This window comes from Myotis davidii, unplaced genomic scaffold (genome assembly GCF_000327345.1).
Source record: "Myotis davidii unplaced genomic scaffold, ASM32734v1 scaffold246, whole genome shotgun sequence".
Taxonomy (NCBI): Eukaryota; Metazoa; Chordata; class Mammalia; order Chiroptera; family Vespertilionidae; genus Myotis; species Myotis davidii.
The window spans coordinates 123987-135029 of NW_006296542.1; the positions used below are offsets into that span (position 1 = coordinate 123987).

At 51.6% G+C, this 11043-nt stretch overlaps 2 long non-coding RNA genes across 2 annotated transcripts in view; both read left to right on the plus strand.

Annotated features, from left to right (window-relative positions):
* Positions 1–3516, plus strand: part of LOC107184399 — a 20263-nt gene extending 16747 nt beyond the window's left edge. The window contains exon 4 of the long non-coding RNA XR_001515233.1: positions 3507–3516. This is a non-coding gene — a long non-coding RNA (uncharacterized LOC107184399). The remainder of the gene's footprint in view (positions 1–3506) is intronic.
* A 6661-nt stretch (positions 3517–10177) lies between these two features.
* The window catches only part of LOC107184400, a 1322-nt gene continuing 456 nt past the window's right edge, over positions 10178–11043 (plus strand). Inside the window, exon 1 of the long non-coding RNA XR_001515234.1 lies at positions 10178–10487. This is a non-coding gene — a long non-coding RNA (uncharacterized LOC107184400). The remainder of the gene's footprint in view (positions 10488–11043) is intronic.

Genomic DNA, 11043 nt, shown 5'->3' on the forward strand with positions numbered 1-11043 from the left:
ACAGGTCTTCAGCTTCTTGGAGGTTCACATGGCTGGCTGGCTGGCTGACTGGCTTTTTTTGCTCAATTTCCTTTCACCCTCCTCATGCCAAGCAGGTGGCTGCCCACTGGCAGCAGCCCACCTCCCACACAGCGTGTCCCCTGCCCATTGGCCCTCCAACCTGGGCTGATAGGCAGTCGCCCCACCCTCCCCATGGACACCACCATCACACCAAGCTGCTGGCCCCACCTTCTGTACTCTGTGTGTAGGATTGTTTTGGGGACTCATTCCCTGGGTCCTTCTTGTCCTAGGACTTGGGCACACCTGTGCCCAGTGTGTGCTTGGTGAGAGAGTGTGGGGGGAGGGGGGCAAGATTATTATTTCTGAGTGTCCGCTGTCTGAGCCCTTTTCCAGTGTGATACTCAGGGCAAAGTTGGTGACCCGTAGTGGTCCTCACTCTCCGCATCTCTGAAAGGCAGGAGGACCCTGTTGTGGAGAAGAGAGACAGCCGTTCAGATATCTAAGAAAGGTGCTACCAGAAAACAACCATAGGATTGTTGTCATTGAATGAACTGGCGATACTCCCTACAAATCCGAGCCTTGATCCCCAGCGAGGATGTGCGGGGGGATGGTCTCACTGACGTTATGTGGTGCACTCTGGTTGGTCCAGTGCCTTTCCCCCTAAATTATTGATTTTTAGAGAGAGAGGAAGGAGAGAGAAAGAGAGAGATCCATTGGTTGTTCCACTTATTGATGCATTCATTGGTTGATTCTTGTATGTGCCTTGACAGGGGATTGAACCAGCAACCTTGGTGTATCAGGATGAGGCTCTGAGTGGCACCGCGGCCAGGGCTCTCATGCCTTTGCAGTTACCCTGAGATACATCCTGCTCCCTTGCGTGGGATGGGACCGTGTTTAAAGCACCTCCTTGCTTCTTGCAGAGTCTGATGGGTTAGCCCCGCCCAGCACATGAGGAGTGCACATGGGGTGTCAGGACTGAACCTGAGCACTGAACCTGAGTGTGAGGTGCATTTGCGCTGCTGCTGCTGCTGCTTCTTTTTTAAAAATATATTCTTATTGATTTCAGAGAGGAAGGGAGACGGACAGAGAGGAAAAGCATCAATGATGAGAGAGAGTCATTGATCGGTTGCCTCCTGCATGCCCCACACTGGGGATCGAGCCCACAGCCTGGGCATGTCCCCTTGACTGGAACCGAACCTGGGACCCTTCAGTCCGCAGGCCAACACTCTATCCACTGAGCCAGACCAGGCAGGGCTCCGTGCTGCTTCCTACCTCTCCTCTCCCGTGAGTCCTCCAGGCTGAGCATGTTCTGTCCTGGTTCGGTGCTCAGCTGGGTGGGAACAGCGGTGACCTACTTGCTGGACTCTGCCTAAAGGGCTGGTCTCCTGCAGGGTGTTTTCCCAGCCCCAGAAGGAATCCTGGAGAACTGGATTCCACGGGGCATGAGCTGGGTAAGCGGGTCTGCAGGTTCAGCGGGCGGCAGTCTGGGCCTTCTTGCAGGTGCGCGTGTTTGCAGGAAGCAAATGGCCCCGTGAAGCAAAGCTGAGGCCCTGAGGAAGGGAGAGCAGGTGGAGAGGCCAAGACTAGAGAGGCTGCTGTGTCCCCATCCCTCCCGCACCCGTGTTCTTACGTCCTCCTCCCAGAGGGGCTTCCATCACATGGAGCTTCCAGTACCTTCGCAGAGACTAGGGTCTCCTAGATGTTCTTTGGGAAATGTCGGGGTTCTCTTTCTGATGTGGGTGGTGCTGGTGGGAAATTTGTGTGTGAAAAAATTCCTTCAGGGTCCCCTCAGCTGGGGTCCAGGGTTCATAAGGGAGTTCAGTTCCTCTTTCCTCGCATTCCTGTCCCACCGCCTTTCTCGGGAAGGCTAGGAAGCTGGAAGCAATTCCTTTTCTTTTTAAAATTTTTTAAATGTTATTTTTTATTGCAGTAACATTGGTTAACACATACATTTCAGATGTACAACATTATAATTTCTACCAGTGCGCTCTATTTTGTGCTCACCACCAAAAGTATAGTCTCCTTCCATTGCCATGTATTTGATCTGCTTTACCCATTTCGCCCTCCCCACACCCCCTTCTCTTTGGTAAGTAACATTCTGTTGTCTGTGTCTATGAGTTTTTTGTTTGTTTTGTTAGTTCATTTGTTACTTTTTTGTTTTAGATTCCATATACGAGTGGAATCCTATGTGTTGTCCTTTTCTTTTTATATTTATTGATTGATTATTATTATTATTATATATATTTTTCTATTTATTTCAAAGAGGAAGGGAGAAGGGAGAGAGAGACAGAAACATCAATGATGGGGATCAAACCCATAACTTGCACCCCAGGCTGGGAATTGAACCGGCAACCCCTTGGTGCATGGGACGATACCCAACCAACTGAGCTATACCAGCCAGGGCAGTCTTGCAATTCTTTTTATGCATTTAGAATAATTTAAAAAAAAAACCCACATAAGTAGGGTCACTTGAAATCCAGTGGTAGTAGATGAAAGAGGTGGGAGAGAGCTAAGAGGAGAAATCTGTGAGATGGAATGAAGAACAAAGCGGAGAGGCACATACTTTGTTCACAGTGTGGGCACAGGATAGTTAGCATTTAACATTTGCAGTCCATAGAGATGGTATGCAAGCATCGAGATAGCGAGGAGTCTGTGGTCTTGTCCCCTCGTGCCAGCGGTTGTGCCTTCAGGGGGTTATTTTGCAAGAGCCACCTCCTCCGGTGACACAATCCCTGGTGAAGCTTTAACATGATTGTGTGTGAGGAGTTGATGGATTCTCAGCAAGGATTGCCTCGTGTCCAGCTTGTGTCGGAATACAGGGCAGAATGAAGAGTGCGTTTCATTTTCTAGATGTGCGAGCAGTCAGGTGGGCCGAGGGCCTGTGTTCTCTGCAGACCTGTTGTTAGAGCAGGGCCAGTGGTTCATCGGGGCTCCGGACATCAGCGAGGGCCACTGTTTGGGGCCCAGTGCAGTCTTGGAGTTGGAACTCCAAGCTCAGGATGTCGGCGGGGTTGGTTTCGTCTGAGGCCTTGCTGGCATGTACGTGGCCGTCTTCTCTGTGTCCTCTTGTGGTCTGCCCATCTTTTCTTACGGCTGAGTGATATCCCATTGTCTATATGTCCCACATCTTCATTCATTCGTCCGTTGAAGGACACACGTTGTTTCCGTATCTTAGCTACTGGGAATAATGCTGCAATCAAATAAGGGGTGTGTACGTATGTCTCTGTAAATTACTGTTTTGGATTTCTTCAGATAAATGTCCAGAAGAGGACTTGCTGGGTCATATGGTAGCTCTGTGCTTTTTGTTTGTTTGCTTGTTAGTCCTCACCAGAGGACATATTTTCCACTGATTTTTAGAGAAAGTAGAAGGGAAGGGGAGAGACAGCGAGAGAAACATTGATGTGAGAGAGACCTACCTCGATTAGCTGCCTCCCGCACACATCCGGACCAGGGCCGGGGATCCAGCCTGCAACTGAGGTATGTGCCCTTGACTCGAATTGAACCAGGAACTCTTCAATCCACGGGCGGATGATCTATCCACTGAGCCAAACCAGCGAGGGCAATGGTTCTATTCTTAATATTTTTAGGAACTTCCATACTGTTTTTCCCTACTGGCTACACCAGTTTACATTCCCACCCACCATGCTCGTTGGACGGAACCCCGCCGATCTGAACGAGAAGGGCTGGTTCTTGAGGCTGGGGTGGTGACGGCCAGGTGGTGGTGGCGGGGAGAAAGCAGGAAGTGGACCAGACAGAGGAGATGTGGCTGCTCTGGCACATGGGTTGGTTCCTGGGTTAGAGATCCACACGCTGCCAAGACCTTTCTTTCCTCTTCGCAAAAGGTTCCATTCAGCTGGTTGCCAGCTCCTGGTCCCTGGCGCTGCCACCGAAATCGTCAGCTCTAGGAAGGAAAGTTTTGAGAGGAGCCACGAGCTGCCTCACCTCTTCCACCCTGACTTTCTTCACATTCAGATCCCCAGTCTGCAGGGTGTGTGGTGGGAGCTGTGCTCCCTGGGGATTCTCTGTGTGCGTGTGTCACCAGAACCAACTGCACAGGTGGTTTCTGAGCCGGCATCGGGGACGCCAGGGCCCTCTGTGCAAACCGCACTCCATCTAACCACGTCACACAGCCTCCTAGCCCCTGGCCCTCTGCTCGCCTAAGACCCAGAGAGCCCTCTAGTAACTCTTGTATCCGCTTTGGCTTCAAATTGGTGGAAAGTCCAGGGCAGGCCTAGGAAAGGGAGAGATGGAAGATAAGTTCCAGTAGGAAAGACTGAGCCATGTGAGGCCACTGTAATCTGGCTAAGAAGGTACTAGAGCCCTGGCTGGTTTGGCTCAGTGGATGGAGCGTCAGCCTGCGGACTGAAAGATCCCAGGTTCGATTCTGGTCAAGGGCATGTACTCTAGGAGAGTGAGCACGCCACGGACTTCCACAAGCTGGGCTGCGAGGTGCTGGGGGTCTCCGTGAAAAAATAAATAAAGAAAGGAAAAAAAAAAGAGAAGGTACTAGAGAAGGGCCGTATGAGTGAGAAGAAAACACAGGCAGTTATTCTGTCTCCACACATTTGGAACTAAGTGAGAGCCACACAGAGGGGATGTAGGTTAGAAAAGAGGAAGACTTAGTGCGTGTGATTCAGTGATGGGCCTGACATCAGAGAAGCTGTATAAAACCTGTAGGTATTTAATATGGAAGCAGGGATCAGATGCATATCTGTTTGAGCCAGGGAGCTGGCCTACCTGACCTTTTATTTAAAAAAAAATCGGCAAAGCTGGTTTGGCTCAGTGGATAGAGCATTGGCCTGCGGACTGAAGGGTCCCAGGTTCGATTCCGGTCGGGGGCATGTACCTTGGTTGCGGGCACTTCCCCAGTAGGGGATGTGCAGGAGGCGGCTGATCGATGTTTCTCTCTCATCGATGTTTCTAACTCTCTATCTCTCCCACTTCCTCTCTGTAAAAAATCAATAAAATATATTTTTTTAAAAATCATTGATTTTTAGAGAGAAGGGAAGGGAAAAAGAGAAAGAAAGAGATAGAGACAAGTATCAATGTGAGATAGAAATATGGATCAGTTGCCTCCCGCATGTGCCCGACTGGGGCCGGGGATCGAACCTATAATCTAGGTATGTGCCCTGACTAGGAATGGAACCCATGACCTTTCAGTATACGGTATGACGCTCCTACCAACTGAGCACACCGGCCAGGGCTGACCTTCCTGGTAGACCTTCCTGCTGGAAGAATTGGATTCCTGGCACAGCATATGCCGAGCTTCCCTGTGAGAGCTGGGGCTGTGGGAGGGAGAGGTGGAGCAGGGCCACAGGTGTGTCGCTGAGGGGGCGGGGGGGTCTCTGGCTGCAAAGCTGGTGGGATTTGGGGTATGGGTAAGTGTGGATCTCGGGGGTTGGATAGGGGCAGGGGTTCTCTCTGAAGAGAAAACTCTGGGAGCCAAACGGATTACATCCTTCTGGCCTCCAACCCCCTTGATCAGTTCTGTCCTTGAGAGGAGATGCTCCCCAGGCAGTCCGAAAATTAGTCTTCCTCCTTCGGAAGAAGTACTAAAAGGTGGATGCCGTGGCTGGGGGCTTGAAACCCTCTGTGCCTTTCATTACCTCCTTTTTTTTTATTTTAAATATATTTTATTGATTTTTTACAGAGAGGAAGGGAGAGGATAGAGAGTTAGAAACATCGATGAGAGAGAAACATCGATCAGCTGCCTCCTGCACATCTCCCACTGGGGATATGCCTGCAACCAAGGTACATGCCCTTGACCGGAATCGAACCTGGGACCTTTCAGTCCGCAGGCTGACGCTCTATCCACTGAGCCAAACCGGTTTTGGCTCATCACCTCCTTGATAGCTCTCCATTCTCCCTGCCCAGTGAAAATGAGTCAAGATATCCTCCCTGCTTTGTGCCCCAGGAGGGGGATCCATATATTTATGGATATGTCCTTCACCTTTGCTAGATCATAAGCTCATCTGAATACTTATAGGTCTAGCCTGGCATGTAGCCGGTACTCAGTGCCCACTGGGATCCAATTCTATGGCTCAGAAAACAGACAGAAGAGGACCCAGACCCGCTGGGCCATCCAAAGCAGAGCCACCGATATGGTTCCTTCCAGAAGCACAGCAAGAAGCCCTGTCCACCCACAGCGGATGGCTGTCAGGGCCGCCCCCGGGGCCGCCCTCTCTGGCTCCAGGACGGAGTGGACCCAGCTCACTGAGGGAGTGCCTCCTTTCTCTCCACCCTTTGACTCTGAACCATTGTGCGGCTCAGCCCTGACCCCATTTCCTCCCCTGCCAGCCTTCAGCCATCGCTTGGCAGCTGTGTGGACTGAGTTTGGTGCCTGGTGCGGAGTAGACCCTGGCACTGACCTGCTTGGCCCTAAGCGTGTCCACTTCCTTCACCAGCTGACCAGTGCTTTTTGGGGTTCCTTTCCACAGTCCCCCCTGGTCTTCCTGGGAGTTCTGACAGCCTAGTGAGTGGGTCAAACCTGGCTGCACAATTGAATCTCCTGAGGGGCTCACTAGTAGCAACATTCCGAGTCCAGGGCCCATTCCACTGAGTCAGACCCTCCAGGAGAGGGACCAGGAATTTGCATGTTTGAAAAACTTCCCAAGTGACGATTGAGATCATTTGCATGTGGACTATACATTAAATAATGTTACTGTGTCAGTGTTCCGTTTGTGGGTCGCACGGTGTTAATATAGGAGAATGTCCTAGTTCTTAGGTGGTTCAGGCTGAATTATTTAGGGGTGAAGTGTTTGCAGCTTTCTTTCCAATGGGTAAGCAGAGAAAGAGAGTGCGCATGCGGGCGAGTGTTAGCAAGCCGTGCATGCAGGTGGTGAAAGGAAACTGGCTAAAGTCACCTTTCATGTGGTTTCCATCTGCTCTCTGAGAGATGGATGCTAACTCAGAAGCGAACACAGACAGGGCCACCAGGGTGCACAGCTCCGGAGGCGCCATTCACTTCTTTGTTGTGGCCAAGGGTGTCATTCATTTAGAACACAGCGCGCGGGTGCGCCCAGGGGTGTGTGACAGCAGTACTGGCCCAACCACCTCTTCGTGGATGGGCTACCGAGTAGCAGAGGCCCAGGCCCTTCTCCACTGTCCTGGGACCTACGTGGATATTTGCTTTATTACAGAATCCCGAGTAGCCCTTGGGGACTATGGGAGGAGAGCTGTTTCTAAGTTGTCAGCCCAGCCGAGGCTGGCAGGGTGGGAACTGAATTAGGGAAGGGGGAGGCAGGAAACTTGAGACTGATTCCTGAAATACTCTGCCTTGCCTTTCCTCCTCGAAAATGCAGTTAGACCAGTGGTTCTCAACCTGTGGGTCGCGACCCCTTTGGGGGTCGAAGGACCCTTTCACAGGGGTCGCCCAAGACCATCGGAAAACACATATATAATTACATATTGTTTTTGTGACTAATCACTATGCTTTAATTATGTTCAATTTGTAGCAATGAAATTGGGGGTCACCACAACATGAGGAACTGTATTAAAGGGCCGTGGCATTAGGAAGGTTGAGAACCCCTGAGTTAGACCCTTGCGTGCTCGCTCCAGCTTCCCCGGTTGTTGGGCCTGGTTGCTCTGCCTTCCCGCTTTCCCTCTGATTCCCCTGTGCCTGGCTGCTGCTCTGCTCCGAACCTTCCCTCCCCCTTGGGGGTGGCTCTCCTGGTCCTGGGGGCGGGAGGGTCCTGCTCGTCTTGCCTCCTCACAGTGGATCCCTGGGCATCAGAGTGAACCCAGCACTGAGCCTTTTGGAAGGAGCAGCTCTCAGCGTGGCGCCCTGGCGTGAGCTGACAGTCTGGTGCTGTGCTGGCCAGGAGCCAGGGAGTGGATGGTGGTTCCATAAAGGGTAGCTCAGCTTTCCACCTGTGAATTCCAGTCTGGGAAGAGCCTCGGGAACTGGGCCTGTGGGATTTTTCTCAGACCTTCCTTCGCTTTCCTTCTGGGGCCATAGCCTGGGTTGGAGGCCTCCGAGGAATTTGCTTGAAGGGGTTTAAAGACTCCCAGAGCTAGAGGTCACTTGGTGTGGCATTCTGGCCCGTCCGCCCACCTGCCTGTAGGGATGCCAAACCTGGCCTGATTAGTTGAAACCCAGTCCTGTGTTTGAGGGACCCCACCTGCATTCTGACCACCCATCTCCATGTCTGCAATTCTTGCCACCAAAATACTCGGCCCTTATATATATCCCAGTTCAAGTACAGTTTTCGCAGTGGAAATGAAGTGAATTTGGAACCCGAGGAGTTTAGTGGGGGTGACAGACCCATACACCTTTAATTTAGAATAAAATACTTTATAACTATGTTGGAGAGATGTACAGTTGCCATTGGGAGCATAAAGAAGGGGCCCTTGGTTCATTCTGGGGGTTCAGAGAAGGCTTTCTGAAGAACATGATGTCTAAGCCGAGTCTGAGAAGAGGGAGTTAGAGTCGGGCAGTGTTGGGAAGGGCATACCCAGGAGTAGAAGCAAAAGCAGGGAGGTATCAAATGCTTGGTAATGAATGGTTGCAGATGAGAGGGAGGTGCTGGCCATGACTAAGACCTTGTAAAGGAATCAGAGAGCCTTTGAAGGGGGTCAACCTGGGAGTGTGATGATCAGATTTACTCTCTAGAAGGGGCCCTCTGGCTGCTCTGTGGACAAACCCTTAAAGAGGGAAAGATTAGTCGGTTGTAATAGCCCGGGTGCGAGAAGATAAGGATTTAATTAGGACGGCAGCGGTTAGGATAGGAGAGGCTAGATTTGGGAAGTATCGGAAAGGAAAAGTTGGTAGACCTTGATGATTAAATATGGAGTGAAAGGGAGGAGAAATCCAGGATGACTGCTGGGTTTCTAGCATGGGTGACCGGGCGGGGCCGTTCACCATGTGGGGAACCAGAGGGAGGCAGGAAGGTGCTGGTTCAGTTTGGGACGTTTCGGTGTGAGGTCTAGGTGGACATATAGACCGGAGGGGAGCTGCACATTTGGTGTCATCTACACGTGAGTGTGTGAATAGGAGAGAGAGCAGATGAGGTTGCCCAAGCAGAGGGCGCTGCATGAGCAGTGGGCTGAGAGCGGAATCCTGAGGCACCACCAACATTTCGGAGGGGCACAGAGGAGGAGGACAAAGCAGGATGTGGGGAACAACAGTAACAGTGCCTCCCTGGAAGCCAGGGAGCGGAGGGTTTAAGGAAGAAGGGGATGGTCTTAGAGCCCATTGAGTCGCTAATCCGGGTAGATGGAACCGCCTACAGAATTGGTTGGCCTGGGCATTGTTGCTGCAGAGTATGGAGGGCCCAAGCCAGCTAGATGACAGTGAGGTGAAGAGTACATGAGCTCTCTCAGGGGACGGTGGGACCCCCACCACCTCTAGAGGAAAAGGGGACTCCCCCCACCCCCATGGAACCCGCCTCCCAGGTGTGACCTTGACATCTGCTGGTCACTGCTGAGGATGGTGGCTGCCCCTGAGGCCGAGCACACAGCCAGGGCAGGGAAGGGGTGTGGGGGTGGATGTTTTTTCAGGTGGTGGTGGAAGAATCCCCCCGACTCAGCCCCACTCTGCGCTGAGCGGTGGCCTGACCCTGGGGTGTGAACTCGCCTGGGGAGGAGCCTGGTCTTGTGGAAATTGAGCTTAGCTTCTCGGGCTGAGGGCTCGGGCCCAGGGTGGTGGCAGTGCTCCCCTTTGGACTTTGCCTGTAGATTCAGTGCTAGCTCACTCTGCCCCTCCTCCTCCCTTTAACTCTCTCGAGGTTATCCATTCACTTAAGACATTGCTTTCGGTAACCTGTGTTCCTTGTGGTGACCAGATGACACCAGGAGACATGCCCCTGGCCAGTGTGAGTCGCAGCAGAGCAGCAGGGGAGACCCTGGAGGAGGGAGCTCCCCTCAATTGATGGCTGCAGATTGAATTTCCAGAGTCTGAGGAGGAGGAAGTGCTTCAATGGCGTGTTTCCAGGACTTGCTCAGGAAGCCCTGTGTTCAGGAGCCCATCCTTAAAGGTTTTCAGATGAGCTTCTGAGTCAGGCAGTCTTCAAGTCCAAATCAGGTGCATCCGGGCCACCAGCAGATGCGTTTATTTGAATCTTGATCTTGGAGCACCAACCTCTAGGCACATGAATGCCAGTAGGCACCCCTCCTTTTTCTGGGTGGAGGTTTTCAGACGCTGCTTCTATAATGAGCTTCCTGTCATGCTAGTTCTCTGCTATGAACCTTGCTTCCAGAAGATTCTTAAGCTATGGAATATTTTAACGTTGATGTCGTAATGCAGAGCGATGCCTTGTAGATGGAACTTGCAGATGGAGCCCAGTGAACCTCTCATTGCTTACCTGCCTGCCTGCCTGCGCTTTGGTTGGAGGAATTCTCAGTGTGATGATGGAACTGTGGGAAATGTACAAGTTTGAAGTGCCTTAGGCAAATGCTTGGTGAAGCAAGTTGGGGTGGGGATGATTGGATTGTGCTGCAGTCTGGTAGGGCACAAGTTAGTCATGCCCAAATTCTGTTAGAAATGGCAGGTGTATACAGGGAACTCATACAACTTAACAAAAGGAACCCGCTCCCCCCATCTCCCGTCCTCCCACTCTCTAAAAATCAATGGGAAAAATATCCTTGGTGAAGATTAAAAAAAAAAAGGAGTAAATGAGAGGGAAGAATTGGCAAATGGGTTGGGAAGGGAAGGAAGAAAACAGGGTATCCGCTGGAGATTTTGTTTTCTTTTTCCTTCCTTTTTAAAGCTAGAAGAAGCTTGGTTGGACATGGTTACATGCTGAAGAGAGACCCAGCTGAGGAGAAGAGGTGATACATGAGAGGGAGGAGAAATCTGTGGAGCATCATCCTGCTGGGGATCCAGTGGCCGGGGGATGGGAGCGCCAGAGGGTTGTCCCTCAGCGTCCCCGGAGACCAGCGCGAGCAAGTGAGGCTGATGCAAGTGTGGATGTTGAGTGGGAGAGAGGCCGGACGTGGAGATTCTTTCCGATGGTCTCCGTTTTCTTCACAGTGGTGCCTGGCTAAGGCACCCCCCCTTTTTTTTTTAAAAAAAAATTTATTCCTTGATTTTGAGAGAGAGAGAGA